We start from the raw sequence: 12766 nt of genomic DNA, 5'->3' as shown, positions 1-12766 counted from the left end.
CAACCTACCCCAACGCCAAAACCTGCGCATTCCCTTTGAATGGTCCTGTGCAGGTAAATGGGGTCAGAGTCCTCAGGAGAGCCCTTTCCTAACAGTCTCAGGTACTGCCTGCACTTTAAGATGACAGCAACAGGGCTGGGTCCCCAGAGCAGAAATCTCAGCAGCTGCAGCTGCCTTTCTGAGTTACTGGGAAATTTCCTTCATTGTTACTCTGGGTCTTGCATGTCCCAAGTAGGTCTACAGTCTGTCAGGACCCAAAATTATAAACCTTGGTCCGGAAACGAAAACAGGAAGATGTTAGTGATTCGTTACCTGCTCTGCCCGCAGGGAGAGTTATTTTAATTACCTTACTCAGTGTCACATGCTACAAAAGTCTCAGAGTAAATATTTGTAGAGATTGAGACAGGCACATTTCTGACAGCACAGATGTTGTAAGGACCTTTTCCTCTAAGTAAAGTCAGAGATGCAAACGTCCATGTGCTTTCCTTCTGTGTCGGATCCCCTGGGCAGCTCCCCAGTTCGTCAAAGCAGTCCACCTGCTAAACCTGACTTTGGCCTCAGACCCTTGAACATCAAGCTCAGAAGCCATAAGCCATGAGCTGGGAGGCAGGAGTGTGCTATGATTGAGAGCAAAGTCTCTGCAGTCAGACTGCCTGCCTTCAAATACGAGCTCCACCGCCAACTAGCTGTGTGATCGTGGGCCAATTTTGCCTCAGTTTCCTCATCTGTAAAAGTGAAGAAATCATAGCACCTACTCAGGGCTAGTGAATCGCTTCATGTGACCCATTTAAGTGCTCGATAAATATCAGCTATCCTTATTAGTTGGAGGTGGCTTCGATATGGAACTTCTTTGCAGTCCCTGCCTACTAGCATTATTTCTCACCTGTGTGACTTGTTACATGTGTGAGGCAGCCTATCGTGCTGATAAAGCAAGGCTTCCATCCTTGTTGGAGTAGTAGTTTAAATGTGCCCCTCACTTTTCTTCCACCAAATGCATGCCTTTGGTTGCAGTGGAGACTGGGTCAGAGGGTGCGGTTGACTAAAAGCGAAGCCACTTGTACTCTTAGAAAACAAACAGCCTAAAGTATTTACCTAATATTAGGTTAGGAGTGCCGTCTTCGTGTGGGAAAGAAATTCAAGACGTGCATATGGCATTATTGGCCTTCCCACCCAGCATCCCCACTCCAAGAAGTTACCAGATTTTATATATATACTTATATTCAGCTGTGTGCATTGAACTCAGCGTTAATGTCCCCCACATAAGAATCTGATGACCTGCATAAGAAAGAATTTGTGTATGAAGGAATCTTTGGCTTATGTGCAAAGGAAAAAGTCTCCCCTGGAAAAATGCAGGCCTTACACATTTCGCAGACTCTTGTGTCCACAGAAACAGTCATTGGCAATTAGGCAACTGCCAAAAGATCAGAGGCAGGAGCCCGCACATGAAACAGAGGCGGCACATGAAGATCACCGCCTTCTATCTCTGAGTTATGGGCGGCCGAGGCTGCCTTCCCCTGGGCCCAATCTGCTCTGAGCTTTTCCTGCTGTGGACGGACGCCCCCGAGACTTTTACGCACCCCAGTTTTCATGCAGCTTACTGATCCCTTTTTCACATGAATGAAAAACGCCTTTGATTTTGAATTCGCACGTCTGTTTTGTGTAACACTTAACTGATGTGCCAGAATCATTCTGTACCTTAAAGGGGGTCTCTCGCCCTGTGTTATTAAAATCAGTCCTTATGGGAAGAGTCACTTTGCTCACTTAAAGGATAACCGCCCTGCCTTTCTTAATGATGCTCACCTCGTTAAACCTGGATTAGGGAAAAGAGGGGCAAGCAGACCAGCAGTTGGAACCTGGCCAGAGCCTGTTGATGAATTGGTCCAGCCACACGAGCGGCTTCAAAGAAATATTATCTGCTGGTCAGCTGAGCTGAAGCCTCCGCCTAGAGGCTTTCCGCCCTGCTATTCTTTGGGGACCCTGCTTCAGAGCATTCATTCTAGTTAGAATCGTGATAGAGACCTTGAAACCTTGGGTCCACTTCATTTAACCAGATGACAATGGGTTGTTTCATTATCTGCGGAACTGCCCATCTCTGGAGAAGTCCGAGCCATGAATCCAATCACCCAGCATTCTCCGTTTCTTCTAGATGGAGGGCATTCTACCAAATCCTGGCAATGCAGTCATGAGGTAGATGCTCAGAAATGGGAGGGAAGACAGACGAGCTACAACACGAGGGGAGAGCTGCCCTTCGCGTATATAACTTTTGCCAATTCAACTACACGCTCAGCGTGGAAAAGAAGAAAGGGAGCACTATTTAAACAACTCTGCTCTTGACAACTCTGTCAAGTCTAGCATAAGTGGAAGGTAATCTGCTGTCTCCTCATGCTTCTCACAGTGCGAGGATCTGCTCTAGCCTGTCTCTAGAATTAAAGAGATGGTGGCTGGGTTTTGTTTTTTGTCCATGATGGACCCTAAGCGTAAGGCACTGGCCCATTAGGGGCCCAACCAAATGGCTGTTTCGATGCAGGGTGGTTTCAGTTGTCTTCAAGGGTGATTCTGACTTTATAGGTTTCTCCCTTTAAATGCTGACTGTAGAAGCTAATACCCCAATAAGAGTAGGTTTCTGTGTCGTTCAGCAGAAGGGGAAGCCAGCCGGTGACATCACACAGTAGGTGCTCCCGAGCAGTCGGGGCAAGTTTCCCAGAGGAGGGGACTGCCGGGGCTGACTTGAAGAGTGAATGGGCATTAACCAGTGGAAGGATGATGTGGGCTGGCATTGGAGGAGAGAAGGAAAGAAGGAGGAGGAGGAGGAGGATGACAGTGGGTGGAGAGAGTAAAGAAGTAGAATTGACAGGATTTTGTAGGAGGTAAAAGAGAAAGCAATCACCGAGGAAGTAATGACTTGCACCGTCAAGTGGGTAACGAACCACCAGGATAATGAGTGACTGGCAGAAAGCCAGTGGTGTGGGGGTGGGGGAGAGTGATATGTTCCATCTGGAACATTCTGAGCTGGGTGCCTACAGGATACCTAAGTCAGCAGCGCATCTGGAGATAAGAGGCAGGGCTGCTAGAGTGGATTTGGAAGTCACTGCTGACGGTAGCCTGGGACTGACTGTGACCTCCTCCCCAGAGAAGTGCGCCGAGGGCAGAGGGCCAGAGAAAACTGTCCAGAGACACCGACACGTGGGCCATCAAAAGAGTCCGAGTAGGAGCAGCACAAGCACATTAGGAAATAGCAGTGCAGGCGGCCATGGGGAAGACCAGAAAGAGGAGTTCTGAAAGGCAATGGTTCTCTAAGCTCTGAGAGCAGATTCAAGGGCATGAGGGGCGTGGGGGCCACAGGGACATGAGTGGAAGGCGGCTGTTTAATAGGGTGCCACAGAACTCCTAGTCTCCCTCCTCCTCATTGGTTCATAGGGGCAAACGAACCAAGGGAACACCGCTGGCCTCTGGATAGCCTCTGTGGGATAGCTTCAGCACTCTTTCCCAGAATTCTCTCCCCATCAGTCTAGCAGAAATACCCACCGTTAGAATCCCTGCAGGCAGGTCTCCTGGGAGAACACATTAACTAATTAACTAATGAATGCGGATTAGGATCACGATTGCTGAGATTAGTGAAGCAGTCTTCTCAGGCTCCTCAGGAGATTCCTAAGGACCAGGAGGAAGGAGGAAGGGCAGGAAGAGAGGAGCAAAGTGAGCAGACTCAGCCAGGGTTCTCCCTGATTCTTTTCCTTTACTTCCCAGTTTTCAAAATCACGAGTTAGTTCCTGAGCATCCTTGAGTGGGGACCAATGAGCTTTTGGGGGGTGTCATTATGAATTCATGGATTAAATATATTTGATGTGTCCCAATCCATTGCACTTCCATTCTGATGCTCAAACTGTCCCATCTTTGGCCAGGAGATGCTATTCAGGTTTGCCCTGAGCCCTTTTGCTGCAAACCCTTGAAAACTTCCTTGCTTTCATGCATGTCATGATATTTCAGTCTCCTATTGTACATTTGCTCTTTTGCTGTTCCAGGACTGGACTAAACCATTTCTCCCAGGAGCCCAGTGTCCTTTTGGTGAGAAATGGGATTTCAAGAGCACAATCCAGGTATTAGGAATGTTCCTTACTACTGAGTGAGTAGTTGTGTCTAGGCCTTTTTGATGGTTAAAGCTAAGATAGAAGATGGATGGGATGGGATGGGATGAGGACAAAGGAAAGAAGGGAGGCGGGGAGGGAGGAATCACAAATTCATACAAATGCTTCCAATTTCAATTCAGGGCTACAAGGTTTTCTTAATGGCATGACTCTCATATCTACACACCAAAACTCCCAGTTCCCAGCAACACCAACATAATTACTATCCCAGAAAATCGTGTTTCCCCGAAAATAAGACCTAACCGGACAATTGGCTCAAATGCGTCTTTTGGAGCAAAACTTAATATAAGACCTGGTCTTATTTTACTATAAGACCCGGTATAATATCACATCACATCACATCACAACATAACATCCCAGTCTTATATTAATTTTTGCTCCAAAAGACGCAGTAGAGCTGATGGTCCGCCTAGGTCTTAGTTTCGGGCAAACGCGGTAGAAGCACAACAGCCCCAGAAAAGCAGTAGCAGCGTTACCACCACCAACATGATTACTGAAGAGACTTGTGGCCGGCGTTACCGGCGTTAGGGCTCTGTTTGTTCAGTATAGACCCCCAGGGATATACAGTCAGATTACTCGTGCGGTAATTTAGGATTGTTCTCGGGGAGGTTTCCACTGGCAGCATACAAAGTTAGGTTCATTTATTTAATTTGGTTTTTAGGAATGTGTTTTGTATTTAATTTTGTTTTATATTAAGTCAGCTTCTAATCCCTGGCTTCTCCACCCCAGCTTCTCCTCCAGCTCCCTTCTATAGGTAACCATTTACATTATTTCTGTTTATATTTTGTTGTTTTTTAAATATATCCTCTTCTTCAAGAAGTAGAAACATCTACCTATACTTCTGCACCTTGGTATTCTCACCCAATATTATATTCAGGAGACCCCTGCATAATAGTGTAAGGAGTAAATCGGATCAGATAATATATACTACTTTGTAGCCTGTCTGTTGTCACTTAATACTTCCCCTCTTTCCCCTAATGTTTTGGAAACACAGTCCAATGCAACCAGCTTTGTGGGAGGGTCCCCATGACAATATTGCAACAATATTGGTTTCATCCATCAGTTAAAGATTACACATACGTACTCCACCAATTTTAGGTCAAATAATATGTAGTTTCAGCACATTTTCTAAACAATAAAAACAATATTTTAAATTATTTCCACTTGTTTAAACATGTGAAAGGAATAATATTTGCCATATTTTACCCAGGATTTCTATGCAGCTGGATGATGAATGACTAGAGAACCCTAGGTGAGGGTTCCCATCTTTTCTTGTTTTGTCTCAGTTATTCTTACTCAATTAACTAGAAAATCCTAACTCATGAGTATTTGGTGGTTCTCATCAATAGTTCTGAATGTTCATTGTAGAAAGTGGTTCTGTTACTGCATCACATCACCTCAGAACTTAGCAGCTGAAAACAGTGGCTTACCTCTCATGATTCCGTGGGTCAGGAAGAGGCACAGGGCTTAGCTGGGCAGCTCTTCAGCTCCATGCCCTGTCAGCAGGGGTGTCTCAGCTGCAGTCAGCTGGTGGCTGGCCTGAGCAGGAAGGCCTCACTCACATGTCTGGCGCCTCCGCTGGAGTGTCTGCAATGACTGATGGCCTCCCTCACTCCCTCTTCCTGTGGTTCCCCAGCAGGGTTCCAGATGGTTTACAAAGGCAGCTCTGCTCCAAGGGTGAGTGTTTCAAAAGGACCAGCCCCAGTACTTATCAAAAGACAACCTTATCATTTGCTGATGTCCCATTGGTCAAAACAAGTCACAGAACCAAGTCCAGAATCCACAAGGGAGGGGACCACACAGGTGTGTAAACACCAGGGGGCATGATTGGGAGTCACCAATGTAAGTCTACACAGGAGACTTTCTTGTTGCGTCAGGACTCCTTTCAACTCTGTATTAGACTCGAGGCTTACACATATCAGCGGCTCGACAGCCAGAAGAATAAATGTTTCAATTTGGGGCGCAATGGTAAATGCACCCCTTGGTGCAGGCTTAGGATTTCATCGTGGAAAATGTTTCCTCGTCTCAATCGCAGCATTTGGATGTCACTTTTTAAGGGTGCCCTGATCACTGATTTATTCTGACAAGGAAGGAAAATAAAGGATTGGGGAAGACTTGAACTTAGCCTTTAAGTCATGTCACCAGTTTGTCCTTCTTAAGAAGGACCTCCTCTTACCAGGAGTGACCATGGCATATTGGCCCTGAAGTGATAGCTTCTGACTACACGAAGTACTTGCTCTTTCACTGAGTTGCTTCCCTTGAGCAAAGCTCTTGAAATAAATCATTGAAATGGTCCTCATTGGCAGCATCAGCGTCCTGACAAATGTTTTATCTCATCCCTCATTTTAACAATTCATAATAATGGTTACCTCCAGGCAGGAGGGAGGATCAGGAATGGTGGGTCAGGGCCCTTTAGCTTTATCTGTTATGTTTGCTTTTCTTTTTCATCATCAGAGTACTCTCGTGCACTATTTGTATAATTAAAGATCAGTATAACAGAGAAGAGACAACTTGCATGCGCTTTCACCTCCACAGCAAGCATCCTTTCGGGTGGAAAACCCAGTCTTATGCTTGCTTGTACTTCACATGGGTGTCTGAGATTGGGTCCTACTCAGTTTTCACTCTTTCCGTCAATGCTGAGTCCAGCTTTCACGTGCTGATTATTGCCACTGTCCTGATTCCAAGTCTGTGCATGTTGACCTTTAGGAGCAACTCCTCGTTAGAGGATATTTTTCTTGCGTTTTTGTCACTAGTGGTCCCAGAACACCTTGTCCTGTCCATATCATCTCAAGTAAGAACTAACCATCCATCAAGTAGGAAAAAAATCTTGTTTCCTGTGTCAGGTTTTCACTAATAAAGAAACCTGATTTCAATACGCTTTTGCCTCACGTGTGTACTACAACACACCATGAGAAGAGCCATGGTAGAGGTTTTGTCCAACTGAGCAGGGACAAATCTTCAAGCCATGGCTGATCCGTATCGTGTACCATTGATAATATGCACCATCCAACACGTCATTTGAAAACGGAAAGCTGCCACATGCTCAGTCCTCTATTTTTTTAGAGAATAACCTTAACAGTGTGGTTGGTTTCAGAAGCTTTTCCTCAGCTAGTGTGACTCATACGCTGAGGACAGCTGTAAGGGAAGTTAGGAGTGAAACTTTGGGAGACAGAAATTCAAAACCCAGCTCTGCCACGTACGAGTATTAGCTACCCCATGGACCATTGGTTAGGTGACAAAGGTCAACCAGTCAATGGACCACATTTTGAGAACTGCCCCCAGCATGACTTGATGTAAGGGTTCTTGGAGTTGCTTGTGGTGGTACTGGGGAGTGAGGGTGAGTCCCAACTTTCATTGGCTTCTCAAAGATGTTTGTGACCATACAGATTTTCAACTACTGATGTACAGAAAGCATGCCTTCTTTTAATCAGTATGACCAGGTAGGGAGGCCCTAAGGGAGAGGACACTAGAGATTATGATTTTGTGTGTAAATAGAAGTTAAAATTAGACATTTTTGGCCCTAAAGGCTGCGCACGATAGAGTGTCCCTGTTGCCTAAGTCAAGGAGCTAGACACCCTGTGCAGGGCATACTGAAGCAGTTCTGTCAGCATCAGGAATCGTCCACCTCTAGCCTACAAAAGGAAGGAGATTGGAGAGGCTGGAGGGAGAGGATTTCTTTGGAGGGAGGCATTGGATTGTTGTGGCATTTTCTTTTCCCCTCACCTATGAAGGATAGTGGGGTAAAGGGATTCTTCTCTCAACCCAAAAGAGGGACTTCGGGTGTGGTTGGGTTCTGGTGTGAGCCTTCCTCTGGGCTTGCTTCTTGTGTCTTCACATGATAGAAGGGGTGAGTGAGGGAGCTCTATGGGCCCCCTTCTATAAGGGCACTAATCCCAATCATGAGGGCTCCATCCTCATGACCTAATCATCTCATAAAGGCCCCACCTCTTAATACCATCATATTGGGTATTAAAATTTCAACATATGAATTTTGGGGGACACAAACATTCAGTCTATAACAGTAGAGCAGACTCCCACCCTGAAATCTGAAGAGACAGGCAAATCCAGAGACACATCTGAGATCTGCTTACCTGGAGCAAAAGCTGCTGGAGCCATAAACTAATAGGAACTTTTAAATGGTAATTTTTATGAATTTCTGGAGGGTGAGCATGGACTATCCTGAGAGTGAGAAACTTATGGAGCCTTCAGTTGTATGGGGGGCTTCACATTTTTGTGGGCTTCACCTCCAGTAACCCTATCAGTTTATCATGGTGAAGGTGCCAGAAAAATCCTCTCATGGTTCTGGCAGGGGCAGGGGAAGAGTAATCATTATGAAATATGGCCAGAGTGTTCCCCATAACAAAGACCTAGTTTCCAGGGAAAAAGATTATACCAGAGCCTTATCTCACCTGGAGGAAAGGCATATCAACCATTCCCCTCTAACCTCCTGTCTCATGTGGGGTGGTAGGCATCGTTGCCAACAGAGAATCATTTGTGAAGGTCACAGGCCAGAGATACAGCTCTCTAGAACATGGGGATTTAATCATAAGGTTATAGAGTACTCCCTCCCCACGCTTTACCACCACTCCAACAGGGCTCCAGTACAATAACAGTGGAATATAGCTGAAAAAGCTGTAAGACTCAGACCTTCATCTCAGAAGACGAGTACATAGGGAAGCCCAAAGTCAAGACAGTGGACAAAAATAAGAACACTAGGGCGGCCGGTTAGCTCAGGTGATTAGAGCGCAGTGCTCTTAACAACAAGGTTGCCAGTTCAATCCCCGCTGTGAGCCGCTGTGAGCCACTGTGAGCTGTGCCCTCCATCCACATCTAGATTGAAACAACTACTTGACTTGGAGCTGATGGGTCCTGGAAAAACACTCTTAAGATTAAAAATTAAAAAAAAATAACACTAGAGGAATTTCAATCCTCTGGCACCTGTACCTATGCAAACATTAAACACAGTCTAACTTCTAGCCAGATTATATCATAAACTTCATACTAAAGGTTCAGTTCCTATTACTCCATACATGTCTGGCATTCAACAAAAAATTACAAGGCATTCCAAAGGCAATTAAAAAAAAAACAGTCTGACGAGATCAAGCATCTGGACCAGATTCAGATATGACAGATGTTGCAATTATCACACAGGAAATTTAAAATAACTATGATTCATGTGTTAAGAGCTCTAATGGGAAAAGTAACAACATGCAAGAAGAGATGGGAAATGTAGTAAGAAGAGAGATGGAAATTCTAAGAAAGAATCAAGAGGAAATGCTAAAGATAAAAAACAGCCTAACTTAAATGAAGAATTCCTTTGATGGGTTTATAAGTAGACTCATCAAGGCCAAGGAAAGAATCAGTGAGCTTGAAAATATGTCAGTAGAAACTTCCCAGATGGAAATGCAAACACAAAGCAAATAAACAAAACCCAGAATAGAACATCAAGAACTGTGGAACATTCTCACAATTTCAAAATATGTAACATAGATGTAGTTGGAAAATCAGAAGGAAAAAAATAGAGAACAGGGCAAAAGAAATATTTGAAGTGATAATGGCCAAGAACTTTCCAACATTAGTGACAGACACCAAACCGCAGAAACATGGAGAATACCAAGCAGAATAAATACCAAAATCTACACCTAGGCATATCATACTCAGATTGTAGGAAATTGAAGACAAGGAGAGAATCTTGAAAGAATTCAGAGTGGGAAAAGGTATTTTACCTATAGAGGATAAGAATTACAATGGACTTCTCATCAGAAAGCAAGCAAGCAAGTAAGAACGTAGAATGAAATATTTAAGATGTTGAAAGAAAAAAGCCACCAACCTAGGATTCTACATCCAGCAAAATTATCTTTCAATAGTGAAGAAGAAATAAAGACTTGCTCAGACAAATAAAAACTGAGGGAATTTATTGCTGGCAGACCTACCCCACATGAAATGTTAAAAGATTTTCTTCCAGTATAAAGAAAATATAGGATACAAACTTGCATTTCCGTGAAGAAAGGAAGAACATGAGAGAGGAATAAATGAAAGTAAAATAAAATATTTTGTTTTTATTTTTCATAATCTAAAAAATAACTGTTTAGAGTACTAATAATAATGACATTGGGTGATAATAGCATATAGATAAGTGAAATAAATGACAGCAATGTCATAAGGGGATGAGGGAGAGGAATTGGGAATACTCAGTTATAATGAACCACACGTGAAATGATACAGTGTGATTTGAAAGTAGACGTAGTTAAAAATGTATTTTGGAAACTACAAGTCAACCAGTAAAAAAGTTTAAAAGTAAGTATAATTGATATCCTAAAAGAGGAAATAAAATGGAACCATATAAAATACTCAATTAAAACCAGAGAAGGCAGAAGAAAAAGAGAAAAAGAAACACAAAATAAGTTCAAGGATCAGAACACAGTTACAAACATGGTAGATATTAATCCAATTACACCAACAATCAATTTTAATGTGAATTGTCTAAATATGTGAATTAAAAGACAAATTGTCAGAGAAATGCTACAACTAACAAAAATCATAATATAATTAACTAAAATTATATATTTTATAATATATTTATATATATATATATTTAACTGAAAGTTTGGTGATAGAGGGGAGGAACTAACGGGAGTTGGGAGGGGGTGGAATCATACTAATGTTTTTATTGCACATAACCAAGAGTCGGTAATTGCTATTTGAAGAAAAAGAGGATTAATTACATAAAATTAAACCACTAAAATAACTTTAAAAACACTAAACCATTAAAATAACTATAAACAAACTAAAAACCTTCCAAATTATCAGGAAATGCATGCACAGAATGAAATACAGAAAACACAAATCACAAAAAGATTTTTTTAAAGGAATAAAAAAGTACATGTTGTAACATAAAAGACTTAGAAACATCAAATCTTTATGTTGCTTTGGATAAAGTCTAATGGATCAACTAAATTGTTGCTTTGGATAAAGTCTAATGGATCAACTAAATTATTTAAAGGAGAATACTCACGCTGGATCATAGTGCAAAGGTCAGCTATTTGCAGTAATGAGCAAAACAAAACATGATAACCAATAAAGTTTAAAATAGATATATGGGGCAGATATTCTGGTCTATATTTTAAAAAGCAAAAATTATCACTTAATAAAATTGAGGGCAAAAAAACATTAAATGGGGGTAAGGAAAAGGCAATTTATTGTAAGGGGCAAACTGTGCAATGAAGACTTTACTTACATTTATATTTATTTATACACCACTTACAATACCATACAAATTCATAAAGTAAAAATATAAGGAAATAAAAGAAGAGGTAGACGCAGAAGTAGGAAAATTCACCTCTCTTAGCCCATGACAGAGAAAGTTCACAAAATAATAAATAAGCTGAGAGAAGACCTACATAAAGTATAAAGACAAATTTAATGCATTGAACTCCACATAACCAAAGCACATAGTATCTTCTCAAGAATACAATACATAACTTTCTCATACAATACATAACTTTCTCCATTCACAATGCAATAAAACTAAACCTCAGTGACAAAACTTGAAAACAAAGAAGAACAAAAACCATCACAACTGTTAAAGACAAACTCAAATAAAAATTATAGAATATTTTTTAAATGGTGAAAACTTCATATTCAAACTTATGAGATATGACTAAAATAGTGTAGAGAGAAAATTCAAAGACATTCATATTTTAAAATAAAATGAAAATTAACCATCTAACTCAAAAAATTAGAAAAAGAATAAAAGAATAAACATAAGGAGAGCAAAAGAAAAACAATATAAACATAGAATTTAATATATGGAAAGTAGAAAAGGTATAACTAATAAATAAAACGGATAGTTTTAGAATGAAAACAAGAACCTAATCAAGAAAAAGGGAGAAAGCACCAATAACACAAAACACTAAATAATTATAAGAATAACCTCAGATTTAAAAACTAAAATAATTGTTTTATTCAGTTTTAACATGAAATAAGATGATTTTCCAGAAAAATATGAATGTCTAATATTAACCTTAGAAAAGAGAGAAAAATATAAACAAACGATTATATAGAAAAAACGAAGTGTTTTTTATTTATTTTTTATTTTTTTAAATTAAAGTTTATTTGGGTGACAATTGTTAGTAAAGTTACATAGATTTCAGGTGTACAATTCTGTATTACATCATTTATAAATCCCATTGTGTGTTCACCACCTAGAGTCAGTTCTCCTTCCATCACCATATATTGAATCACTTTTACCCTCATCTACCACCCCCTCTCCCTTTACCCTTCGGTAACCACTAAACTATTGTCTGTATCCATGAGTTTTTGTTTCTTCATTTGCTTGTCTTGTTCTTTTGTTGTTTTCTGTTTTATATACCACATATCAGTGAAATCATATGGTTCTCACCTTTTTCTGTCTGACTTATTTTGCTTAGCATTATAATCTCAAGATCCATCCATGTTGTCACAAATGGTACTGTTTCATCTTTTCTTACGGCCAAATAGTATTCCATTCTTGATCCATTCATCTATCAAAGGACATTTTTGTTGTTTCCATGTCTTGGCCACTGTAAATAAAGCTGCAATGAACATTGGAGCACATATGTCTTTATGGATAAATGTTTTCAGAT

Source organism: Rhinolophus hipposideros, assembly GCF_964194185.1.
Source record: "Rhinolophus hipposideros genome assembly, chromosome: 9".
NCBI lineage: Eukaryota > Metazoa > Chordata > Mammalia > Chiroptera > Rhinolophidae > Rhinolophus > Rhinolophus hipposideros.
Note: the sequence above shows the minus strand (reverse complement) of the source record.